The sequence below is a fragment of the Sinohyriopsis cumingii genome, unplaced genomic scaffold (genome assembly GCF_028554795.1).
Source record: "Sinohyriopsis cumingii isolate HCF-2022 unplaced genomic scaffold, ASM2855479v2 utg000615l, whole genome shotgun sequence".
Lineage (NCBI taxonomy): Eukaryota > Metazoa > Mollusca > Bivalvia > Unionida > Unionidae > Sinohyriopsis > Sinohyriopsis cumingii.
In genome coordinates this window covers 830127-858048 of record NW_028315917.1, presented here as the reverse complement: position 1 = coordinate 858048, position 27922 = coordinate 830127, and the positions used below count along the sequence as shown (strand labels likewise).

At 37.9% G+C, this 27922-nt stretch overlaps 1 long non-coding RNA gene across 3 annotated transcripts; it reads right to left on the bottom strand.

The window, feature by feature from the left end:
* Nucleotides 1–68: 68 nt before the first annotated feature.
* Nucleotides 69–27901, bottom strand: LOC149773755 (uncharacterized). 3 transcript variants are annotated; one of them, XR_016417295.1, is made up of 4 exons: nt 26170–26489; nt 25917–26087; nt 3154–3178; nt 69–2696 (listed from the first exon to the last, which is right to left on the bottom strand). It is a non-coding gene; the product is annotated as an uncharacterized LOC149773755 (long non-coding RNA). The 3 variants fall into 3 exon arrangements; XR_016417294.1 differs by lacking the exons at nt 3154–3178; nt 26170–26489 and adding an exon at nt 26827–27901; XR_016417293.1 differs by lacking the exon at nt 3154–3178.
* Between the last annotated feature and the right edge of the window lie 21 nt (nt 27902–27922).

The window sequence follows — 27922 nt, the reverse complement described above, 5'->3', positions numbered from 1 at the left end:
TCCTAACTGTTATCATGTGTGTTGTTGTGGAGCACCAAACCTTGAAAGGAATATAACAAAATGGGTACTTGATTTCAGACCAGAAAACTTTATTCTATACATGAGGCATATGTTATAACCACAGAACTCTGTGATTATTTACTTTTGAACCATCACAGATCTGCTATACTTGAACTGATCTGCTTAAAGAGAGAAAATTAATATGGTTTTCTACTAAATTAAAATTCAAACATTTAATTCTAACTTTTAATACAAGAAGTGCATGTACCATGATAAAACAAAGCCATTGTGTGTGCATGATAACAGTACATAGATTTAAATTAAAATTCGAAGATTTTAGTTCTAACTTTTGGCACAAGAAGTGTTCCATAATAAAACATAGCCCATTTGTGTACCTGATAATTATAGCCCATTTGTGTACCTGATAACTATAGCCCATTTGTGTACCTGATAACTATAGCCCTTGTGAGTGCCTGAAAACAATAACCCTTGTGTTCCTGATAAAACCCTCCTAAAATCATAACACCATTTTCCATTGCTCCATGTCCATAACACCCTCCTCCACTGCTCCATATCCATCACACCCTCCTCTACTGCTCCATAGCCATAACACCCTCCTCCACCTCTCCATGTCCATAACACCCTCTTCCATTGCTCCATATCCATAACACCCTCTTCCATTGCTCCATGTCCATAACACCCTCCTCCACCTCTCCATGTCCATAACACCATCCTCCAAAGCTAAATATCCATAACACCCTCCTTCACAGCTCCATGTGTGTAACACCCTCCTCCAATGCTCCATATCCATAACACCCTCCTCTAATACTTCATGTCCATAACACCCTCCTCCACTACTCCATATCCATCACACCCCCCTCTAATGCTCCATGTCCATAACACCCTCCTTCACGGCTCCTGTGTGTAAGACCCTCCTCCAATGCTCCATATCCATAACACCCTCCTCTAATGCTCCATATCTATATCACCCTCCTCTAATGCTCCATATCCATAACACCCTCCTCCAATGCTCCATAACACCTTCTTCCAATGAAACATGTCCATAACACCCTCCTCCAATGATCCATATCCATAACACCCTCCTCTAATACTTCATGTCCATAACACCCTCCTCCACTGCTCCATATCCATCACACCCCCCTCTAATGCTCCATGTCCATAACACCCTCCTTCATGGCTCCTGTGTGTAAGACCCTCCTCCAATGCTCCATATCCATAACACCCTCCTCTAATGCTCCATATCTATATCACCCTCTTCTAATGCTCCATATCCATAACACCCTCCTCCAATGCTCCATATCCATAACACCTTCTTCCAATGAAACATGTCCATAACACCCTCCTCCACTGCTCCATGTCCATAACACCCTCCTCCACTGCTCCATGTCCATAACACCCTCCTTCACTGCTCTATTTCCAGAACACCCTTCTCCAATGCTCCATGTCCATAACATCCTCCTTCACTGCTCCATATCCATAATACCCTTCTCCAATGCTCCATATCCATAACACCCTTCTCCACTTTTCCATGTCCATAACACCCTCCTCCACTGCTCCATGTCCATAACACCCTCCTTCACTGCTCTATTTCTATAACATCCTTCTCCAATGCTCCATATCCATACCACCCTTCTCCACTTTTCCGTGTCCATAACACCCTCCTCCACTTTTCTATGTCCATAACACCCTCCTTCACTGCTCTATTTCCATAACACCCTTCTCCAATGCTCCATATCCATACCACCCTTCTCCACTTTTCCATGTCCATAACACCCTCCTCCACTACTCCATATCCATCACACCCCCCTCTAATGCTCCATGTCCATAACACCCTCCTTCACGGCTCCTGTGTTTAAGACCCTCCTCCAATGCTCCATATCCATAACACCCTCCTCTAATGCTCCATATCCATAATACCCTTCTCCAATGCTCCATATCCATAACACCCTTCTCCACTTTTCCATATCCATAACACCCTCCTCCACTGCTCCATGTCCATAACACCCTCCTTCACTGCTCTATTTCTATAACATCCTTCTCCAATGCTCCATATCCATACCACCCTTCTCCACTTTTCCATGTCCATAACACCCTCTTCCACTTTTCTATGTCCATAACACCCTCCTCCACTGCTCCATGTCCATAACACCCTCCTTCACTGCTCTATTTCTATAACATCCTTCTCCAATGCTCCATATCCATACCACCCTTCTCCACTTTTCCATGTCCATAACACCCTCCTCCACTTTTCTATGTCCATAACACCCTCCTCCACTGCTCCATGTCCATAACACCCTCCTTCACTGCTCTATTTCTATAACATCCTTCTCCAATGCTCCATATCCATACCACCCTTCTCCACTTTTCCATGTCCATAACACCCTCCTCCACTTTTCTATGTCCATAACACCCTCCTTCACTGCTCTATTTCCATAACACCCTTCTCCAATGCTCCATATCCATACCACCCTTCTCCACTTTTCCATGTCCATAACACCCTCCTCTAATACTCCATGTCCATAATACCCTCCTTCACTGCTCTATTTCCATAACACCCTTCTCCAATGCTCCATATCCAGAACACCCTCCTCCACTGCTCCATATCCATAACACAATCATCCAACGCTTTATGTCCATAACACCCTCCTCAACTGATCCAAGAAAAGAGAAGATACCTAAAGTGGAAAAATTACAAGTACCAAACTTTGACAAAACAATTTCTGTTTTTGGTATAAAAGACAACATAAAACCTGAGCATGGATTACCATTTAATTGAAGTGGGTTCAAAGTAAAACCTGAGCATAGACTATGTATTTAATTGCTATGAGTTCAAAATGTTTGCATATCACCAAAGTTGTAAACAAAAAAATCACACCACTGTTGTATATAGCAAATGATGAAGATACGTTCATATAAACTTTAGAAAAGGTCTTAAAAATAGGTCTGTATTTTAAGCATCTTGTGCTAATAATCCCCTGACTTGCATTTGAGTTCATAAAATAAAATTAAGTATCAGTTTAGAAATTATTCATTGAGGTTTTAGTTAAAGCTGCATAAAACTAACTGAACAGGCTTGAACACATGTTTGTGCTTATTCTTTTATGTTTCAATATTCAAGAAAGAAAGTCTTACTTTATGATAATGGATTCGTAACTGTCTGAAAAAGAACTGAGACAGTGAATACATGTACAAACTTTTCCAGTCAATAATAAAGCATATAAACCATTAAACAACAGGAAACAGGTCTTAAATTTACAGAACAGGACTTGTATTCTGCTATATGATGTGCAACATATGAATTCTAAATACATGAATTAGCTCTAATGTATTTGACTGCTTTTGTTCGCAATTTATCAACAAGTTCAACAAGGGGAGAAATACAGTGCCCAGAATCATTTATCTAGACCTAAACTTGGACAGAAATTGAATTGTTTAAAGGACAAGTTGTCAAATGGATTAATATTGAGCAGGTCCTGATGTTTTATGTCTGTCAGCTACATAAAAATCATGCCAACAGCCTACTACTTTGGGCCCTAGGAAAAATTTGCCACTAGACCACAATGAAATATAAACACAAAAAACAATCCAACTTCTCTTTGGCGGTGCCCCCCCCTCCCCCCGAATTTGATCCTGTACTTGGAAATGGTGTACTGCTTAATGAGAGAGAGAGAGAGAGAGAGAGAGAGAGAGAGAGAGAGAGAGAGAGACGAAATGTTGGTGGCAGGGTCATGCATGCACAAAATATACGTGATAAGCTACAGTGTATTATTACACTTTTTATGTTTCAAAAGATAAAGCGTGTCTAAATCAATCTCATAAGGGATTAGTCATTTATTTTGCAGGAGAGTGATGGTGGAGAGTACCTGTGATTTTCGTCCCATCCGCTAAAACAAAATTCCATTTACAACAATTTAAAAAAAAAAGTCATCTATGGATTTAATTACAGTGGATATAATAGGCTTTTTCTTCTTCTAAAATTCTTCATAGGTATATACTGAAAGGTATTTGGGGACTTACGATGTTTTTTCCACTACTTCAAGTCGTTGCTAGACCTGGCTTTATTTTTAGTTTGTAAGTTTGTTTGAACATTTCTGCACTACACCATGTAAAACTCCGCCAAAATAGTGCACATTTCTGACATGGATTTAGATATAAAAAAAATTACCTGCAGCTAAAGTATTGAGATTGAATACAAATATTACATGCAAAGTCATACTATTTTATTTTTAATTACAAATATACGACCAAATATGAACAGCCTTGTGTAAGACGAGTACTCAGTAACAGTAAACACTGGCCCCCAACTCGCTTGATTGATGGGGCGGGAAAATTAAAACAGAATATCGAAGTGACATCATTGCTGGAGACGGTAAGTAGACCGATTTAATTGGTAAATTGAACTTACTGCTTATAAAAACTTATTGTGCAATCTTTCGTTATTGTTTAGCTATACTTGTATATATCGCTTACTGAAACCTGGCGTACGTCCAATACACAAGTTATCTCCAAAACAAACATGGCGGACGTGGTGAAAAGCACGTCCGACCTCTAACATAGCTCAAAATAATGGGAAAACTATTTATAATACGTACGAACCTTCTAGCAAGTTTATGACAGAAATGATTGCATGTGTTTATATTGTATGTTGTTTTTTTGTATAAGGAAATAAATTCAAGGCTAAGTTCCTCTCCGTTTGTTTGTAACCCCCCCCACACACACACACACACACACGTATTTAAAAGACGAAAAGCACAAATGAGATAAAAGATGCAAATAACTTTGTTCATTTATTGATTTATAATTTCAAACTTGGCATTTAGTTCCAAACGGAAATTGTCAATGTAAAAGACGACCTGTTTGCCAGTCGTTTCCAGTTCCTGGACAAGTCCATTTTCAGCGAAGGTGTGTGTGCACGACGACACGTGTATTTACGTAGAAGGAAAATACTGTCATCTACTTCCGATATTTACAATGCTGAATGAAGCAAGGAAACGTATGACAATTACAAATTTGCATTTCACGTGGATTTAACAAGCTGAGTAATTTCATGTTTATGTGTGCAAAGGATATCAATCTGTACTCTCAATATTACGATAATTTACGGATTTGTCCGGCAGTTACCGAAGAATATGAAGTATGTCACAATGTTGTCTGAAGAAATCAACTTGCCCATAGTGTACACAACGTGGCACCGTGTTATTATGGAAAGTCCGTTAAGCATCAACGGCGCAGAGGACGCCAGTGTTAGGGCCATTCTGGTTATATTCAGTTAGAAATTATAAATCGGTGAACGAAATGACTAAATTCTGCCGCTTTTATCACATTAAAGATTACCGTTATTGAAGTCAGTGTGTGGGGTGGGGGTGGGGTGGGTACAAACGGGAGATATAGTCGGACAATAATATATTTTCATTTACATGATTATAGTTTAAGTGTTTGTCAATGTGGTCTTGTATGCACATTGATTCAAATAAAGTTACAAATTTATCGTAGTTCTAAAATCTAGTACTAAAATAGTTTGCCCAACGTCTCTTCAATCCCGATTGCTGAATGACCTGCACTATAAATGCCATGAAAAATTCCAGACGAAAGTTATCGATCACTATGGAAGTTTCACAAAGGTACCCTGGTACACACCTGGGTTACGAGAAGCAGGATGTACGCAACAGATAACAGCTTAGTACCAGACACTTGATTCAGGATGGAACTAATGTGTACACTCACCAACTGTGAGTGTACACAGTTTCTCCATGAGTAAAGTGCCGGTGGGTTGCACGAAGTTGTTCCATCTTTCGCTGCTATCACTATGGCATCACAGCACGCGACATTCAATCCAGTTTGGTCTGGATTACAACCTTAGGTTAATTCCGCTCAAAATATCTACGTAATTTAACATTGATTTTGCTGCATGCATTTCTTGAGGCATGTGAATAATGATTTGCCAAAGGAACAGTACAGGGGGTCAACCGACCTAAGGGGTGCTAGACATGGGTGGAAAAAAATGACGCATTTTTTTATACATGGAACCGTTGGAATCACCAACGAAGAATAACATAAACTATATGTGGTGCATCATGATACTTTTTTGTGCTATTTTATTTGATTTTTTTTGGTCACAATATCAACAAATCATGACATAGCAAGGGCAGGAAAAAACGACGCCAAAATTATGGAAGGCCTTGTTTCAGTAATGAATCGTTGTAAGAAAAACTTGTATATAGTTATATATTTTAAGCAGCAAAAAGGAAACAAAGACTGTAGAGGCTGAGCTTTTTGTCTGTGCCAGTTTAGTTGCCAATTTATTGCCACTTCTTTTTTTTTTTTGCCAGTGTATATCCATTTATGGGGTCCCTTCATGGGTACCTTTCATTGAGGTTTTCTCATTTTTCCAATTTCTACTTTCATGGGGTACCCTTCAGTGAGTTGTATTTTCCTTTGTATTTTTGGCAATATATTTCATGTATTTCTAGCTATATTTATTTATGGCTATTTTTGGGCTCTTTATCTCTACTGTCTACTTTTGCGATAAAGGGGTGGGGAAAGGTGTTTCCCCTTTGTGGTCACATGGACATACCCACCCACCCGTGGGTACAAAATAATATATATCAATTTGTACTACATTTATTGCCGAGTAGACAGAAATCCACATATGTAGTCCACAGATAGAGTTAGTCAAGCTAAACAGGTCTGCTATCACAATACTCGAGAATGTTTCAAAACAACCTGCGGGTGGTTTCCACGGAGAATATATCAATTTAAATGGTGTTATTTACGAAAAATAAATAATATATCTAAATCCGTACTCGTATCTGTAGTCCACAGGTAGAGTTAGTCATGCGAAGCATGTAATTTGTGTTTAATGTAACAGGTATAAATTTCTCTACAGAGTCTACAAAATCGATCTTTGGCTGTGTAAATCCCAATGAGTTATTACTAGTGCATAGTTATTTAGGCATTAACCACGAGACATCATGTGGGGGAAACCCTGCGTATGTATTAATCGCGCCTAGTTATTTTAGCTAAGTCACGTGGCCAGGGTAATGTCTAAACTGTAAGAATAATTGATATAGGCAATTCAATTTAGTTGGAAAAAAAATTACGTTACTTCAATACAGTAAATCCCTGTATATCTGCTGAGTTAGTGACCTGTATCTAAATCATTGTTGTAATAATAATAATGAGTGATTCTGCGTTTACTAGGACTCTCCTAAGGCAAACTTAGCTCGACAACGACTAGATGCAATTAAGAAGTATCTTCTAGTCCGTGATTCTGTAAAACAGCAGCTGCAACAACGCCAGGATGTTCATGTGGAATTTACAGAGGGTACACAACGGTTATATAAACCAGTCACAAAAGTCACTAAAGATCTTCTTCCGTCCTTGTAACAAACGGCTAAATCAACCGAACAAACAAACAAATCAACCAAAAAAATAGCAAAAAGAACTTTAAAAAATCCCCGATAAGGGTGCTCAAAGAGCTTCCAGCTAAATTAGTTGCAGATCAACCACAATTTCGGCAAGAAATACAGCAAGTAATAGAGGGTATCGATCAAGCTTGTGCTACGGTTGGTGATGTAAGGGATCTTCATATTGAGCCAGAACCAGAATCTGTAAAAAAAAAAAAAAAAAAAAAAAATACCACATTCCCGATTTACCGAAGAAGGTTTTGCAAAACTTCATCAGAACCCCTTGGCGAGTGCTGCAGTAGGATGTCAATATCGTAGTGAACTATTAGATCCATCAACCGCCATAATCAAACTGGGTTCCTTTTGTGTTTCGAAAATACCAGGGTATAAACAAAATCAACGAAAATATAAGCCTTTATTTCGAGAATTGTTCAAAGTCGGTCAAAGACGCTAGAGAATCATCAATGCTTGGAGACATATTATCACCCAAAAGATCATAATTTGGACCGCCTCATGTAGAGGAAGAATCACGTGAAGAAGCAACCAAAAGTGGCTTTGCCACTCACAATCGACATCGTAAGAAACAGTGTGGTAATATGATTGCTGAATCGCCGGTGATCCAGGATGAACTTTGTCCAAATAACATCGTCGCTGATATTGATGGACTAGAAATTCTGATTGGTGGAAGACGAGCTGGCAACAATTCCCACGAAATCATTCACGAAGCCGCTGCTATATGTCAGCGTTTATTTACCAGTGGCATAATGGACAGTGATGTTTATCGGGAATTGATCGATGAAATTACTGTCGATTACTATATTGAGTGATCAGTTAGATCAGCGATATCAAAATAACATGATTATACACAATGCCCAACGTGGACCCGAAAACGTCAGGGTGATAAATTTATGATTACCGGTTTATAAAATGATCTACGGCGATGTTGTTTAAGGTTTATTCAGAAGGATAGTCCCAAAAGCAATTGTAATCGCAAAACAATGAGGTATGAGAGCCATCGAAGTTGTTCATGATAAGTCTGTTGGCACTGTTGGTAATTTTGCTGGTAAAGCATTTCGGCGGCCCAAGACAGTCTCGCACGATTAGTACGACGAAAACCACAAGTAAAACTGCCCAGCATCGAAGTAAGCATTCCAGTAAAACGACCCAGAACCGAAGTGATGCCACCAAGTGTCAGCAAAACAATAAATTAAGCTGTAGATGAACAGTTGGAAGAATTAGCTGCAGTACCATCACCAACAAAACAATAAGTAGCCGCCAAGAAAGAGAAAAATATATAGCAGGAAGTCTAACAGCGGGAAGTGGACTGGCTCGACGGTCGTTTTAGACAACAACGAATGTAAATAAAAATATTCAAGCGTGTATCTGATCCAGCGTTTGACATGGACACACCAGTCCTTCAAGACAAATCAGTTCATGATTGTCAGTATTATTCTTATGATGCACGTTTACCTGACGCACTTGGACCAGTCGAGCTACAAGTTCAGGATACAAGCAGCTATTTTCTGACTGCCGAGACAGTAATTGAAATCGAAGAAAGACTTCTGGAAAATGATACAGTACATGCAGCTTATGTTCGAGTTGGGTTTTTTAGTAATGGTGTTATGGCGTTGTTTAACAGTGCCACGTATATGATTGATGGAAATTAAAAAAAACATTGAATTATGTCTCGAAAATGTTGACGTTGCCATGACAATACTAGGTCTGGCATGCTGATGATTATGCAAGGTTAGCTGGTCCGTCAGTGATGTTCGCGAAGGATGCTACTGATCACCCTGACAGTCATATCGCGATAATGAACGGTGCTGGCAATGCAGTTGCATCAGTGAATGAACATTTTAACTTAGGATTAACAGCTCTCCGATCAGTATTAAAGGGTAATAACAGATAATTTTCATGTGTAATTCCACTATCGTACATTTTTGGATACTGCAGAAATTTCAGAAAGTTTTTTTTTTCGGTGATAAACACACAATTGTGCTTGTCAGAAATGCCAGGGACAACGATGCAATCTGGCGCCATGTTGGCGATGCTGGTAATGTAATACTGACAAAACTTCCGTGGTGGATGCCAACAATAACACCATCACTTGTTAAGGAACAACGGCTATCCTCTTTCATGGACAGTGGCCGCAAGTCAACGTTCTCGTGTCTGACAATGACCACAGACAGTGTCCAGAGTACCGTTGCTGGGTTATTGACAAGGAAGATAGCATCACAGATGGGAGTGTCGGTGCCACGGTATATATTCATAGCGTTTCAGGATAACGTCAGAGTAGACTCGCGGATGCAAACCCCAGTGGTGTTTGACTTGCTTGGAGTTTCTGAAGTCTCTCTCAGGATAAATGGTCATCAAGAACCATCCGAAGAAGTTTATTGAATTTTGAGAATAATCAAGTTGCACACGTGTATCACCGTTTGATGACATTTATGAGTTCAATTAGAATGTTGATTCTAGCTTGCAGATATCTCAGCGAGATTTTACGTAGTTGTATCTTATTATTCCTCGCTCGAACACCTAGATTTGCTTAGGCAATCTTTCGTTGATATACATTTTCGGGCTCGCGTAATACCAGGTGCTATTCCTAATTACAAAGCAATCGCTGTTATTCTGTCAGATAAAACAATGTTGCTTGAAGGTGTTGGTAGACAAATGAAAGTCATTGATGTCCCCGTTGAAAACTTGTAATTAGATCATTCAAAATGTTATAATATCATATCATCATATCAGTGTACATCGAAGAATAATTCTGGGGCAAAATTAACTCTGAAATCAGAGGCGTTGCAAGGCCCAAATAAAATATCTTTGACTGAACAGTAGCTCAAACACTACAATGACGCCAAGAAATCAGTAACTGACGTTCGACTTGATCTTTCTGCGAATGCTATCGGCGGCACAACAAAAGGCCGCGGTATAGTTCCGTTTCTAGCAGCCTTACCAGCGCTAATTGCATCCGCGGATCCAGATGTTAAATAAATCGGATGCACTTGGTACTTTTGGAACAGTTGACAGAATGGCACTAAAAAAGTAGAAGGACAGGGCATAAACACCAAAGAAAAGGGATGGGGTCTAAGATTACCAGGAACTCGGTACGTCAAGGTCTGAGACTGTCTGGACGCTTTGTTAAAACTCCCCATGTCCAATTTTGATTTACTTTATGCTGCTTGGCAATTAAAGACAAAAAGAAAATTCAGAGGTGTTTTCTTTGCATGATCAATTACCGGAAAATTCAAACCGTGTTGAAACCAGTATTGTTAATATCGATGGACGTTCTGGTCCTAATACTCATTGGGTTGCATACGCAGATGATCCACGTGGAGTTGTTTATTTTGATTTGTATTGATTGCGTAACCAAAACGAATTTTTTACGGTATAGTAGCTTAGCTGGTGACATACAAATCTGGTATTCAAGATTGCCAACACAGACAATAACGGATCCACCAATATGCGGTCCAGAAGTGCTTGCGGTACATAACGCCGTGTCAAGGTCATCAGCACAGCCTGATAAAGTTGTTCATGAGTATACCACCAGACGGCATAGCGTCCAACGTCGTTTTCAACAGGTTAATAGTTTATAATGGTATATATTTACGGAAGATCTGCTAAAAGCAAGCCCGTGGTGATATTGATTTACCCAAATATGCAACACGAGATGAACTTGCTGATCTTTTGCGCCTCGCCGATGTTGACTAAAATGAAGTTGTTTTCAGGATGAGCAAAGACGGTTAAAGACGGGCAATATCCCGTAAACAGATATTATTCTGCTAGTGCCGAGTGCGACCGAAGATAATTTAGCGGTGTTTACTAAAACCGGTACAATTAAAAACTCGGAGGAATCAATTTTAACAATCATGGGAGAGGTTACTGAACGTACTAGAAGAATTTGAGATATAATGTATGTGGATCTCAGCATGAGAAGAAATACAGTTATCAGTAGGAGAGAGCCAAAATCAGACGATGGCGTGACAACAAAGAATTACGTGGACAACAATGCCACGAGCAGAAATGAGATCAGTAAATATGTTGCTAAAGCCTGTGGTGCAGTTACTGGCGATCTCAGCATGAGCGGAAAAAGCATTGCTAATTTGAGAGAACCAGAATCGAACGTTGACTCTGCAACGAAGAACTACGTGGACAACAACAACATTCTGATGATGACGTCGTTAATGACAATCAATGATGGACTGACCACGTGTAGACCTGAATATGCTAATCACGTAACCCGTTTACAGATTTTTGCAGAAACATAAATTTAACCACAATTTCTTGGAAATCCAACGGTTGTGAACACCAAGCTCTCTGAAATTCACACACAACTTGTTGATCTAGTCAATGTTAAAACAACAATTGAAATTATTAACAATGACCTCACCAACATCAACTCAAGAATCAATTCGATAAACACTGAACTCGATAAAATCAAAAAGATTGTCACTGGAGTAATTCACACGACTCCGCTCATCAACAAGGTGTACACAGTAGCAGCTGAATCACCAACAAGGACACCGACGAATAACACTATCGTATACCTCGCTGAGGTCGATGGGGTGTACAGGTTCTCCATGTTCAGCGACAATAATTTATAATTGCAATACATATATTGCATCATTCCGCCGACGAACTTTCCGGAACTATCTATGTTGTGTTAAATCAAAATAGCGCTGAAGTATTCTTACTGATCCAGAAGACAAAACGCGAACTTCAGCGGTGCCTGGAATTCGTCGCGAAAACACCTGAATTGGTAACTTAGTATATATCGTAATGAATCCTATACAATCCTTTCGGGTTGTAGTTCCGAGTGCGACCGATAATTAACATCCCATTAATCATGTTCGTGGAAGGCATTGCTGAAATAAATCATCGACAAGCACATGACAAAACGAGAAGAAAACAAAACGCAAATGAATCATCGTCATCGACAATGTTGTATACGCAGTTTTTTCGCTGGTCGCTGAAACAACAACGTTAATCAGCACATTATCAGCGACGCACGTGATACCTCAGCGTGTTTGGAATCGGTGTATCTGTTGTTGTCGGTGTTGCTGGTATACTCCATATCTACATGAACCAGTAAAGATTTGCTTGAGCACACTGAAATAACGTACGCTGAAACATATGCGTGCATAAATATATCATCGATACTTTCAGCGGGGTGATGCAATATCAGACAATGAATTTAATCCAGTTATGGATATTTATTATCGGTATAATTGGAAAACCAACATTCCATTGCCAATGTTGCCAGCTCCACATATAGAATCCGCCGTATAGATAAGAGTGACCTCAGAAAAAAACGACATGACTGGAGCAGATCTTCGATAGCACAACACATACATGCCAACCGTTACGCTTCTTCTCACCAAATTACGTATTACGCGTAACTGTATTCGGATTACGCGTTTTCGATATATCCCCATCCAAAAAAATTAATAATTTGTTTTCTCATTTTTATTAACATCCCATTAATCCACATACCGTATTCTAGAAAAGACGACTTCTATGTAACTGCGACACAAGAGTACGCCTGTCCGAAGACTTGCATGCACTTTCCTGACAGTATTATGTTCTATTTACAGCAGTTGCCCTACTTCAAGAAACATGCTGGTTTCTGCTTTGCGTGTGTGTGTGTGTGTGTGATTTGGATTTTTAACGTAGCTTTTAAAAAAATGTCAGTCATATCGCTACGATGTCTACAGTGTGACAGTTTATAGTGATGTCTAGCACTGGGGCATCATGCCGCAGACATGTAGCATGATGTCCCACTCAGTCACATTATCCTGACACAAGGCCGACCAGTCCTAACACTAACCTCTTAATGCTGAGCGTCAAGCGAGGCAGCTGTTAATACCATTTTTATAAGTCTTTGATATGACTCAGCCGGGGATCGAACCCACGACCTCCCACATCCGAGGCGGACGCTCTAACCACTAGGCCACCGGAGCGGTCTGGTTTCTACTTTGAACTTTGACCTCGATTTCTATTTATAGCAGCTTAATGGCTTAGTTAGGAGAGAACAGACTAGTTTTCTAACTTTTAATTTTTGCAAGCAGATTCTTTGTTCTAATTCAGAACAGAACTAGTCGCTATTTTTTTCGCTAAAAGTCAAGTCAGATTTATTTTAGTCGATACGCGTTAGAGCAATAATATTTTTCAAATAATTTCACAGATGGATTAGGAAAAGACGAATAACCAATTCAGAGATGAATACATGAATTACACAATACAGCGTCCTATTATAGTGATCTTCATGCACCTTGCATGGCTGCGTGGAAAGGATTTTAATATTGGCCATGGTGGTAAAACAAGAAACCTTGAATTAGCTAATTTACTAACTCCAGTACTGAGGTAACTTCGTTTTATACGGCAGAACTAAATTGTGGGCACGAATTTTTTAAATGCAGATGCGTTATCTACCGAGTCCTTAATAAAACACGGACAACCTCTAGCGGTAGAAGACTACATTGGTTCTTTGTTCAGACGGATGTTTCCTGATTCCAAAATTGCAAAAAATATGCATGTGCAAGAACAAAATCATCTAATATTGTTAGGTGTTTAGCAGAGGATACTTCACGTAAAATTGCAGAAGCCATGGGTCCCCGAGTGGCCGAGTGGTTTGAAACGATCACCGTTACGGATCACTGCCATCTCTCCTCTGTCTGCGTGGGTTCCAGTCTCGGATTCGGCCAATGTGGGTATGTGAGAAAGCTTGCCAGTAGCTTCTCGAGGGTCGGTGGTTCTTTCCGGGGATTTCCCGGGTTCTTCCTCCACCATTAATGCTGACCGCCATGTATAGCCTATCGTGTGCTGAAAAATGGCGTTAAACCCTACAACAACAACAACAACTGTAGAAGCCATGCAAATTGGGCCGTATAGTATTGCGACAGAAAGAGTAGCGATTGTGACAAGTTGTACCCAGTCTGTGTAAAAGGGCAAAAGTCATAGTGCTTTTCTTTCATTACCAGAAATAACAGTAGATTCCACTGGAATTTTTTTTTTTATTTGCTTGATAATACTTTGAATAAACTTAAGTTGGCATAATTGTATATGGTTTTAAGCTGATACTGCATCAGTGATGACTGGAATTCATAAAGGAGTTGCATTCTGTATTTTGAAAAATGTCTCCATCATTGTACGTATCAGGTTGTCTCTGTCATATGATGCACCATGTTGCAGGAAAAGCTGCTGATAAATTAGAAGAACTCCTGAAGTATCATGTTGGCACTCCACTCTACCTGACATTGTACTTCATTCGGATAGAAATGATTTTTTCGTCTTATTTCCCTGCTAAAAGACCCAATAACTGTAAGATATAAATTTCTTCTTCTTTGTCAGGTTATGAAAGGAAAGATGTTTCTTTAAAATTCCAGATCGATAAATAAATCATTTTGTACATATATGCTCATTGAATTTTTATCATGTTACATGTGGATTACTCATTTTCTGCTCGGAATACTCTTTTTGTCCGCTTGGATTACACTTTTTCCTCGCCAGGGGTTGGCATGTAGGACAACACCGCCGACGACCACAATGATATTAGCAACGTCAACACAGCCGAATTCAGTATTGGTTTTCCAACTCCGAAAAAAGCTCCTAATGGTCAGTCGCTTGAAATAACACTGGTACAATTACGACTTTATTATAACTGGCCAAATATCAGAGAAAAATCATTTGGTTGATTTGACGCTACTAATTCTCTGATATTTTCAAATAAAACCGCCGCTGATGCAGCTGGTTGGCAAGCCCCAATCTGGGGAGTCGTCAGCATACCAATATGATCATATCAAATTGAATAATTTGATGATGAACTTCAGCGCAGAATTAAACCAAAACAGGAAAAGAATCAAAAATCGCTTTTAAGGTACACGAGCCAACGCTGCGCGCCGCCATTAAAATATCGACGCCAGAGACGCCGTTGACTTATAAAAGTCGTCGATCAGAACTGCTGGGATGGCCGCTTGAAGCACCGGATGTTGTTAACCCTAACGTCCATCGCGATCTGATTTTTATTCAACGGAAGGCTGTCCTTGTAGCTTGTTAGTTACAGAGCATGATGATATACTCAATACTTTCTAACGGCTGGGTAATAAACTTCTTCAAGGAAAAAAATTAGCCAGCGAGATCACGAGGTTGTACGAAAGAGAACAGCGAGAACTAAAAGAGAAGTTTGAGAAGTATATACTTGAATATCCTAATAAATTTATTAGATCAAGTATCAATATTATAATGAGTCATCTAGGAGGTCTGAGACGCGATGTTTCATGTTTATCATTACATATTTATGCGGAAGCCAGACATGAGAAGGATCCAGCTCAAAAAAATTATTGAATGATCGTTTTAAGGTCACTGAAAAAGACCGGTTTGATACGTTTAAACTATCCGGGGAAAAAATATTGAATGATCGTTTTAAGATCACTGAAAAAGACCAGATGGATACGTTTAAACTATCGGGGCATGATGCTGTTAAAATGATGCAGACTATCAATGATATAGCTGACGAATATCTTCCAAAGATTGTTTCAGTACGGGAGAAAATAAAAGACCTTCCAGATATTCTCCGACATGTCAACGATCCAACAGGTGGTGATCGTTATGTATCGCCGAGTATTGTCAACATCACATCCACAGTTTATGTAAATCTAGTATGTGACGCAGTCGACAGTAGCTATACCGCGTCTTGGCAAGCATTACAAGGACAGGCCCAGCAGGGATATATGTTCTTTACACCTTTTCTCTGGATGTCCCGCCGGGTCATTTGGTTGTGTCGACGCCCGTTAATCCTGTTTATTTACGATGCCTAAATTACGTCTAACCGTAATTTATTGGACACATGTGGTGAAGAATTGACATTTTGTTGTTGTTGTATGATTTAACGTCATTTTTAGCACACGATAGGCTATACATGGCGGCCAGTATTAATGGTGGAGGAGGAACCCGGGAAAACCCCGGAAAGAACCACTGACCCACGAGAAGTTACTGGCAAGCTTTCTCACATACTCACATTGGCTGAATCCTAGACTCAAACCCACGCAGACAGCGGTGAGATGGCAGTGATCCATAACGGAGAGCGCTTTAGACCACTCGGCGACTCGGAGCCCCACTGTTAGTTTGTATACTGTTATAGACCATGACGGTACACTGTGATGAAAAAATCAAGATCTTCTCATTCTGCGGAAATCTTAATAGATTCCAGTACAAGTTATTTTTAGCTTTCTCGCATGCTCGAATTTTATTTTGGAGACAAATCTGATCTTAATTAGTACCATCAGTCCTGAAGTTCAGTTAAATTTGAAATTCAGGGGTAAAAATAGTAGGGACCACTATGTGGCAGTTTAGTTGGAAATGACAAATCATTGAATAAAATGAGTAAAGTTTTGTGCATTTTTAATAATGTTGATAATTATTGTTTTTAAACTGTGTGTGAGGGTAGGCAGAATCTTCATCTTTTTCGTATTTCACTATGGTTATGTGTATTTATTCTGTGTGCTTCACCGTGACTGAGGATAGGGTTTGATGCATACTTGCTCTTTTCCTTGTTGGTTAGCTATAAATTACTTGGATTTGATTTCAAGATCCATCCTTGACTAGGCCAAACAAATATGTTTCCGGTCGTCTGAATGTTCCAGATTCTCATTGCCGACCCTAGCACATTTTCACCCATATTTAAAAAGAATCACATAAAAGATATGTGTATTTAAAAAATCTGATGACCTGCCTGCCCTAATATTAAGACCATGGAAGTAGAAAACACACCAAAAAAAATCTTTGCGTAATAGTCTTGGAAGATTTTAGAAACTACTATGTTTACAGTTCAGAATAATTTTCCATTAAGATGATTGGGGTATTTTTTCTTAAAAAAAAGGTTATTGTGACATAGATGAGTTGTAGCTGTATACAAGTTTGAGATATAACATTATTCATTCTTCCTTTTAAAATTAGTCTGGAATAATACACTGTTGTGTTCAGATTGAATTTGAGATGAATCATTTAATTTATTCTTTGGAATGACAAAGTTTTCGTGGACTGTTCGTTCTAAACACTATTTGGGGATTATTTTTGAATTCATTGAAAGGCATGCTGGATTATATCATTGTAATACATCAAGACTGTCGGCACATCAGCTCATTCAAGATTATTGGTACATCAACGCTTTCAAACCTGTAATTAATTCCGAACACTCTATAATTTGGACTTGTGATAGAAAATTTAGGACTTTTGGGGATTTAATTCACAATGCTGTAAGTTCCGCTTCAATTTTTATTTGATAACTTTGATAAATAAATTATTTGTTGAAGTTTACTTGTATCTGTCACTTAGTTTAAGACCTTCTGTTGCTTAGTTTAAGACCATATGATTGTAAGATTGTTCATGTAATATTTAAGCTTTCTGTTTATTTTCTAACACATTTCTATACAGCATGGTACAGTTAATTTCCCTCATTATTATCATTAACAAAATTATAATAAAAACCACCTCATCATTGTCATCAGTGCCACAACAGTTATGCATATATATGTTCCTGTGAATGAACATATTTGAGCAAATTAAAACATTTTCTTTTTCTCGGTATATTTAAATAAGGAATTGTTATTTTATCTTGCCGTTATATGTTCATTGTTGTGATGTATTTTGTTCTTCTTTTGTCTTATTACTGTTATTGTTGTGTTTTGAGTTTCCGTGCAGAGTCGAATATGTGTAATTCGTGTGGTTGCTGTACAAAGCATTATTACAGGATGTTATCAATGGGTGTAAACCAATTTGCGGGTGTTTGGTTGGATTAAGTATGAATGCAGTTATCATAAACGCATGTAATTACACACGCACCTAGCTAGGTAGGCCGGTACGTCGTATTACTACCCAGAAAACACACCCCAAAAATGTTTCACTATGCTTACTTTCATAGTTGTATGAGGCTGCATCAATAATGAACGTTTGATGCATTTGACACAGTCAGCGATATAAATTTCGGAAATACTGGTTCTTTCGAGGTGTCCTCTAACGGGTGGCGCTCTGAAGAGAACGTATATTATCGCGGCATATACAGTGACCGTTGTTAGTATGGTATCAAAAGAAAAAAATATTGTTTGTTTGCTTTTTAGAGAAGGAAATATTTTGTAAAAGCAAGATATTTAATAACAAAATTTCAACATTAAAGTCATAAATTTAATTAAGATCTGTATATTTCCGAGTTATTGTAAATCCATTATACAATTATGATTTATGTTATTCGTGTGTTATATTACATGGCATATTTATACTCAACCAAAACTCTCGTTAATGTTAATTGTATGCCCCATATCTAGAATGCACCTTTTATGAATTTGAGGGGATGATAGGGTTCATTAACTTGCCTTTATACCTCTGATCGTAAAACCAACACTAATATAAAGCTCACAAGTCTGACAATACACCCTTTAGTTTCTCCCCACCCAACCCTAACCCCAAAACAAGTTACATAACAATTTCTATCAATGAGTGTCGGTCAGTTCTGCTTGTTTCGTTTCAGATGTGAAGCAGACTATGTGTACACATTGTGCTCGGACCGATTTTATGATTGAAAAGCACAAAAAGGGGTATTAGAGCTTGATATTGTACGAATCGGATTGTATCACTTAACGTAAATTTACTTGAATAGAGTTTGTTTTTTTTAAAAAATTTCTTTCAATATTTTAAGTATTCGCGACTGTGTGACCTTCCTAAAATTATGTTTAACATATAGGTTATTCAGATTTTACGCATGATGACATCACTGAACAAAAATGCATACCATGGTAAATAGGACGTGCCACTTACCACTACACCCAACAAACACGGATACAGTGCGATGGAGTTTCCGACGGTTTCGAGCGGACAAGTTGACACAAGTCCAAAAAGAGCATGACAGGAAACATTCGCCTACCAGCCAACAAGTATAATTTACACAAGATGTTAATCCCGAAACCCCCGATCCTTTTGTATACAAAACATTCTTTGGGTAAAACATCGTACTGAATATGGTCTGAATAAGCACACGAATTTGGTAGAATAGCTACTATATGTACACAGTATAATATGCAGCATTCAACAAGGTAAGTAAACGATGAGAAAATTAATACAGCATGATTTGTATCTCTATCCTCGAGTCCTCTGTTATGACACAATTCAGCATTTACACGCACCTTTTCAGAAATAGAATACTCGCATATTGACACCAGTCATTTAATTTGAAACATCGGTTATTTTTAGCAAAGCATGCTTTGAACCAAACGACCCCTTTTTCGCGAAGTTCGTGTGTTACGTCACTTGTATGATGTGTTTGACAGCGTCCCTCCTTACGCCTGCGTAACCGTTGTACTGGTAAAATGATGTTGCAGAGCAGCATCAATAGCAACTGGAAAACGCGCGCGCGCGCGTCTATGATTTGGATTTTTAACGTAGCTTTAACAGTTGTACAGTCATATCGATACGATGTCTGCAGCGGGGCGGTTTATAGTGGTATTTAGCATATATACATGTATCATGAGGTCCCACCCAGTCACATTTTCTTGACACAGGCCGACCAGTCCTAACACTAAGCTCTTGATGCTAAGTGCCAAGCGAGGCAGCTGCTAGTACCATTATTACAAGTCGTTGGAATGAATCAGCCGGATTTCGAACCCGCCACCTCCCGCATCCAAGGCGGACGCTCTAAATACGTAGGCCACCGGAACGGTCTACAAAACGCAAGTTTACAGGGAAAATTGCACAAAGGAACTTATGTTAGCATTCCTAAAACATTTCATATATTTATTATAATTTTGGTTTTGGGAGAGATTTTGTCTCAAAAGTTATAAGAATCAGACTGGGAAAATCCTGGTGATCATAAGGTATTTTCTTTCACTTGTAAGCAAAAAAATATATATTAGATTTTAACTTGTGACCGATTTTAAAAACTTAATTGGCAATGTGAATATGCATAATGTCAGTCACTGGATATATTGTTTGTATGGACTTTATTTAATCTGTCTTGTATCTTTCATAACTCGTTTCTTTAAAAGTGCTGATAAACAGAAGTAAAAGACATAAAGGCGGTTTTATTTTCAATTTAATATAATTCTTAACAGTATCTTCAAATTAAAAAAAATTAAATTGGTCAGAATAAGTTAAATATCAAATATCTCTGAGAATGATTGACAATATAGCCTACTGTTAAAGTAGAATTGCTTATTTGCCACAAGACAAAAATAGTTTTAATACTTTGATATAAATAAGAAGAAACATACTGGATGCTGATTGAATTATGGAGTTTATTGTAAAAGTATGAATTCTTATAAATATTGCAATAATTATAATAATAAAGAACCGCCTCTTAATATCAATAACGACAGTTTAACATGGAACTTTATATAATTACACATTATTGCAACAGTGCTACTGATGGTGTTATCCACCGAGTCGGGTTAATATCACGTGTTAGATTGCTGTCTGCGTGCCTGTTATGGCGGGTAGTTTGATTTGCTACTGATTGTGTTATCCACTGAGTCGGGTTAATATTATAGGATTAAATGGTCATGGTTGGGTATTTATCGATGTGTAAATTTTACCTAATCACTCACAAAGTAAGTCCGAAGGACTTTATGTAAACTTTGTGAGTGATTAGGTAAAATTTACACATCGATAAATACCCAACCATGATCATTTAATCCTTATAATTCCAATTTACTTCCTTTCTAACATCAGATCAGCGGATTTTACCAAAGAAGCATTCACTTTTATGTACATCGAAGTTTTCTTTCATTAGTCTCTTAACTGCGATAGAATACATAGCCCTGTCTTCGCTAGCCAAGATTCATCGATGGATTCTTTATACTGTGATATGGGTTAGAATGTCATAGCTGGTCATGCCATTGGTACACTGTTATGATCATTATTTTAATACATAAAAAAATAGTTGTTGCGGTTAAACTAGGAATATTCCCTTTTTCAAAAGTTCCGCTTGCGTGTGGCACGTGTGTTATAGCAACGTCGTTTTTACTTTCTAAGCATTTCGATCTTTCAAAAGCAAAATCGTGTCCATTTTTAGTGACATCCCTTGGTTGACATTTGACCCTGACCTTTAATAACTGCTGCTGTAACATGTATCGAGGTGAAATGCAATAATTTCCGAAGATTAGCTTATAAAACCTGACATATGCCTACTTCGGCAAAAGGGGCGAGTGTTGGAATGCAGGAAGGTCTGTGCAGTTATATTGTTTTAACTTCTAATGGTCGATTTTAAGCTGTGGCTTGTCATTTTTGATCAGAAATCACAGGGATGGGTGGGTGGGAGCTTGTTGTTATTATTATTATTAGGATGCAAGGCGTTGATATAGATAAAACTTCACATCAAATGATCTGGTAACAGGGAACCAAAAGTAGTCCGCATAATTTATCGATGTGTAAAACATTCCGGATCAGTATCACGTGACTGTTTCCATCCAATCAAAGCGCAGAAAACGCAGTCAACTTATAAAAATTGGAATTATCACATGTTAAGTTGCTCTCTGCGTGCCTGTTATGGCGGGTAGTTGATTTGCTACTGATGGTGTTATTCACTGAGGTGGCGTTCACCAGATAATATGTACTTTTGAGAGAGTGACGTATGTAAGGTGAAGTAGTTCGCATTTAAAACATGCACAGTGGAGAGAATGTTGGCATATCTCTATGCTACATTAATGTAATGTGGATGATATTTCTTTTGGATATTGTACTTTTCGAAATTTTACATGATTTAAGTACACTGCTAACTAAAATGACTGCTTCCTTGTGTTAAAAAATCAGTCTGAATTAGTCTAAAGTGCACTATACATAGCAGCTATTAAAATAGGGAAAATGAATTTTGCCGACTAGACAATACAAGCTTCTGTGAAAGTGCAATGAATGAATTACCAAATATATAAAATGTAAAAAAAGTTATCGGCTCTTTTTTATACAATTGACCTCTGAAGTTCAGGAAGTGAAAATGACCAAGTAGAGCTAGCACATTTTTGAAAGGTGCACATTTGAAGTAAGGCCAAGCTGTATACTTTATAACCCATAGTACACCCATCAATCATACACCAAAATAAAGGGAATTAAAGGTTCTTTGCATTATACCTAAGATATACAAGGTCTTTTTTAAATAGCCAGTGTAACCAGTGAGGAGAGCCGGGGAAATTCTTTTTCTTTAAAATCCTAACCCTATGCAAAATGTGAAACTGTATAGCGCCACCTTAAAGAAAATATAAAAATGTTTGCAATTATTTTTTTTATTCTCATATAATTATGTATGATGTTCTGAATAAAATGGTACATTCATATTGATGTTAAGCACGAAAATAAGCTAATTATGATCATTTTTCTCTTGCTTACATAATTTGCCATGAGGTATGTTTGTGTGAGTAGTGACCTTAATTATGGGGAAATTAGAAGTCTTAGAATGTAGGAATAGAGTCAACTTAAATTTAAAACTGTTGCATTAAGTGACAGAAATATATGGTGAAAATGTTTCTTTTCATTTATTTGCAATGAAATAAAAAAATAAATGAAGAGAAAGTGGATTCGCTTCTTCCATATTAAACAATAGGCAAATATTTTACCCTTTGACCTTTATGAACCTGATGAGTTACCTCCCTTTTCTAATTGTAAAATTCATTGTTGATCTCTCTGAAATAATTCTGGCTAGTTTCATGTTCCTGTCATTCAGCATAACGTTGGTTGCTATGTTTACAAAATGTAATGTGCATTCTTAAAATAGTTCACTTTTATCATGGGGGGGGGAGGCTGGACTTGTTAGAGACTCTGACACTCATAAATACTGTTCTGTGGGGGAAAGGCAGGATAATTATTCAAAAGGATTGCTTTGATGCTTGCGACTTAAATGTTTCAGCCATATAAACATAATTAAATCATACAAAAATAATACCTATATCTTCTTTATGGTGGCGCTCACCAGATAATATGTACTTTTGAGAGAGTGACGTATGTAAGGTGAAGTAGTTCGCATTTAAAACATGCACAGTGGAGAGAATGTTGGCATATCTCTATGCTACATTAATGTAATGTGGATGATATTTCTTTTGGGTATTGTACTTTTGGAAATTTTACATGATTTAAGTACACTGCTAACTAAAATGACTGCTTCCTTGTGTTAAAAAATCAGTCTGAATTAGTCTAAAGTGCACTATACATAGCAGCTATTAAAATAGGGAAAATGAATTTTGCCAGACTAGACAATACAAGCTTCTGAAAGTGCAATGAATGAATTACCAAATATATAAAATGTAAAAAAAGTTATCGGCTCTTTTTTATACAATTGACCTCTGAAGTTCAGGAAGTGAAAATGACCAAGTAGAGCTAGCACTTTTTTGAAAGGTGCACATTTGAAGTAAGGCCAAGCTGTATACTTTATAACCCATAGTACACCCATCAATCATACACCAAAATAAAGGGAATTAAAGGTTCTTTGCATTATACCTAAGATATACAAGGTCTTTTTTTAAATAGCCAGTGTAACTAGTGAGGAGAGCCGGGGAAATTCTTTTTCTTTAAAATCCTAACCCTATGCAAAATGTGAAACTGTATAGCGCCACCTGAGTCAGGTTAATATCACGTGTTAAATTGCTCTCTGCGTGCCTGTTATGGCGGGTAGTTGATTTTCCACGTCAGAATAGTCATTAAGGATTTTTATAATTAGAAAAAAGCGTATTAGTGAAGAAGTTTTTTTTTCTTCCATGGTATACGTCATTGTTTCAATTCACAGCTAGTAATGATATGATTTTCGACAAAACGATCAGTGTACAGAAATGTCAAGGTCATTACGTCGTTGGAAGATGCCAGGGCCGAATCGGGAGGAGGGTCCAGCGTTTCAGGACCCCCCTAATAAAAAAACAACGTACAAACACAAACGTATTCACAGATCACTAGAAATTTGGCCATCGTGTTATTCTTGCGCGCGTTTATTGGGCATTATGCACACTTTGAGTAAATAGACATAAACTATTGCTTGTTGCCCTTTAGAAGAAAATCAGGGACCTTTTAACCCCCCCCCCCCTTTCGGTACACTTGACCTCAATCTGATTAAAATCAGATCTCCACTAGTATACATGAAGATCTGACAGCGACCGCTTAGGAGTCATGTTCTAGTAACCTTTGTTATTACTATAATCGCTAATTTTATCAACCGATCAGATGAAGTCTTGTATCTTCGAGTTTGGAGACTGAGCGGTGTGGATGAAGAGCTTGAATATGTTCTGAACTATTTGTTTCACTTTAAGATTTTTAAAAGTTTTTGCAATGCCATTGTCTAATTTAGAGGTTATCAGAACATGACCCTTAAACAGTCGTAGTCAAATCTTCACGTAGGACAGCGAAGATCTGATTTTAATCAGGCTGACTTGATCTGATCCGGCCCTGGATGCGTTCTCACGAGAACTGTGAGTTTATGTTAGCCTCAGAATTGAGCGGGACGATACATGCGACAAGGTAGTAAAATAGAAGAACAAATATTAAAAGAAACCTTCTGTAATAGTGCAAACCTTTGGTGCCAGGAGTGTAGGCGAGAATATAGGCCCACCAATATGAACATGAAAGTACCGTTTAGATAACTCCAGGTGTTACAATGAAAAGTAATACATCGTGTACAACAAAGTTTTGAAGTCAACACCTGTCCGTTGCGAAAGCCACCATAAAACAACAGCATTAACAAATTATATCTCTTTCTTGTTGACAAATATGGTAGTTATGTGGTCTGACTCTTGCATAACATCATCGGACACTATCAAACGACAAACTAGTTAACCGAATAGTTCCAGTTATATCGAGTTTATAAAGATAGATTATGTTTGAGAATATGGAGTACGGCGATATTTATGGGTGCTTTTTTTATTTAAAGAAGTATACTCGACAGCATTCCCGACGTTTTCCAGATATCAGTTTGTGATGCAGAACTAGTAACTTAACGGTATCTTATGGTTATCAAGGGTATATAAGATAAGCATGTAATAGTTGGTGGTATCTTATGGTTATCAAGGGTATATAAGATAAGCATGTAATAGTTGGCGATATCTTATGGTTATCAAGGGTATATAAGATAAGCATGTAATAGTTGGCGATATCTTATGGTTATCAAGGGTATATAAGATAAGCATGTCATAGTTGGCGCTATGCAAAAAGAGAACGAAAACTTCGAATACCACGATACCATATAATCCGCGATATTGTTGGAAGTTATTATAATTCATTAAACTGACTTAACCTGATAAAAAATGCAAATATTCTTTTATGTGTTTTTTTTAAATAAAAAAATATTTAAAACCAGATCGTTACAGTTGCAAAAGTACCGGGGCAAGTTGGATGATTCAGGGCTACAACAGTGCATTGTGACTAAGCTTACTCATAACGTTATCTCGATATCACGTTTTATCATATAGTTCGCACGCTTTACTTTCAGTTTTTGAGATTTAATATTATTTATAAGTCAATAAGTTAGCATATCACCTTCTTTGAACTTGATTGGAGCAAATACGCCTATGAAATCCTTGCACAGTATTGGAACTGATTGGCTGCAGCCGTGGTAATTGTCCATGTCCCGCCTTCTTGAATCTGTTTATTTTACTATTTGCTATCAATAGTATGGCCGCCGCCTTTCCAATCGATAGCAGAACTAATCTGAAAGAAAAGAGGCGATTGTTAAATTTAAAAAGAAGAAAAATGAAATGTAAAGCATTAATTACGTAGGCTAGAATATTACTCGTTTATCCTCAGTAGAATTCTCCGAATGCCACACAGAAACTAGAACACGAGAAAACGTCATCAAAGTTAAATGGAAAATGTGTGAGAACTGGGGAAAATTCTTCACGCTTTCCAATGCGAACGCCCAGTCTATGTAGCGAAAAGCTCGCCAGCCTACTTCATTTGCAGGCTGTCGCCTTTTCTTTGCTGCTACCACGCGGTATGGATCTTGCACCCCACTCCTATGACATTGTTTACGTGTTGGCTTATAGGAGTAAATAAACTAACCCGTTATTTAGCAGAGGTAGATAAAAGGCTGATCTCTGAGCTTACAAAAAATTGTCGAGGCACAACATTATTCCAAATAAATAAAATGCTCATATCCTGTCCCCCACCTCCCAGCAAACATTTAATCTGGGAAGATGAATTCCATGATGGTCATATAAAGTCAAATCAGTACAGGCAACACCTCTATATTTTGTACGAGTTTCTAAACATCCACTAAACATCCCATCAGACAAATATGCAACAAACCCCGAATTTATTTTTTTCTGCCATATTCAATAGTACATCTGTGGTAAATGTCAGTGATGGAATCGACAAACTTTTGGGAGACAACGTTTTAAACAGTCTCATTCAAATCCATGTATACGGTGCAACAACTACTTCAGCTAACCTGCCAAGTAAACTTTATGACATCACACAGGTATTTCCATCGGAGTGGGACGAAAATGATGTCCACGTAAAATCTTCTCTTGATTGGAAGGATATTGCTCTTTGAATCGCAGTTCGTAAACAACAATCTCTTTTAAATGTTATTAGTTATACAATTGTGTAATATTACTTCAAGTTTGCGCCAAAGAATTTTTTTCTCCACGCACAAGAACTGAAAGATGCAGCATATGTTCACAGCCGAAATAACTGAAATTCCAAACATATTTGTTTTTCTTTCTATCTCGACGCTATCCGCGCTAAATAAAATCTGTGATAAACATAATTTCAGACGGATAATGGTTCAATATTAAATTTATGAAACTCGTTGAATAATTTACAGCCAAGATCCGCAAAACTTGAAATACCGTTACGACAAACCATATTCTTGTAGGTTACTTGGTTTAAGTTCAGTTTCAGAGTTTTCATCCAGCCCAAATTCATTTTCTCTCTCACTCCAGATTTCTGCGTATGTTATCCCTTATGCGTGAAAGGGTAGGGGGAATTGAAAGCAGAAAGGATTGCGATGAAATTGTGTACCATATTAAATTCATTTAAACATGGGGATTATTAACATATTTTATCGTTATTTTCATACGTCACTAATGAATAATGAGTGGAAATTCATAATTGATCAGTATGCATTGAACTGACAGCACGCAGAATGTTTATATATGCGTATTATTGCGCCATGATCGGATCACAATTTGGTATGCCAATAGTAATGGTATATCAAATTGCTTTATACCAACACTTTAAACGTCAAGTTATTTTTCATGTATGTAGTGTGTGTGTGAGTATATATATATATACCATACCACTAATGTTTAATGGATGACTGATCATATCACTTGCTAAATGCTCGTTTCCGCTCAGAGACTCACTTGCATTTTCTCGTTTCTCTTTCGTAAGCATCAGCCTAAATTGTCTTTGTCACTCCTTGTCCTGTTACACTCCTTATCACGTTTTAGGCGCTGGTTTATGATACACCAAGTGATTCATAACAGTACGCATAGACTGACCTATTAAACTCAACAACTTTCCCGCATTGCGTACGTGTA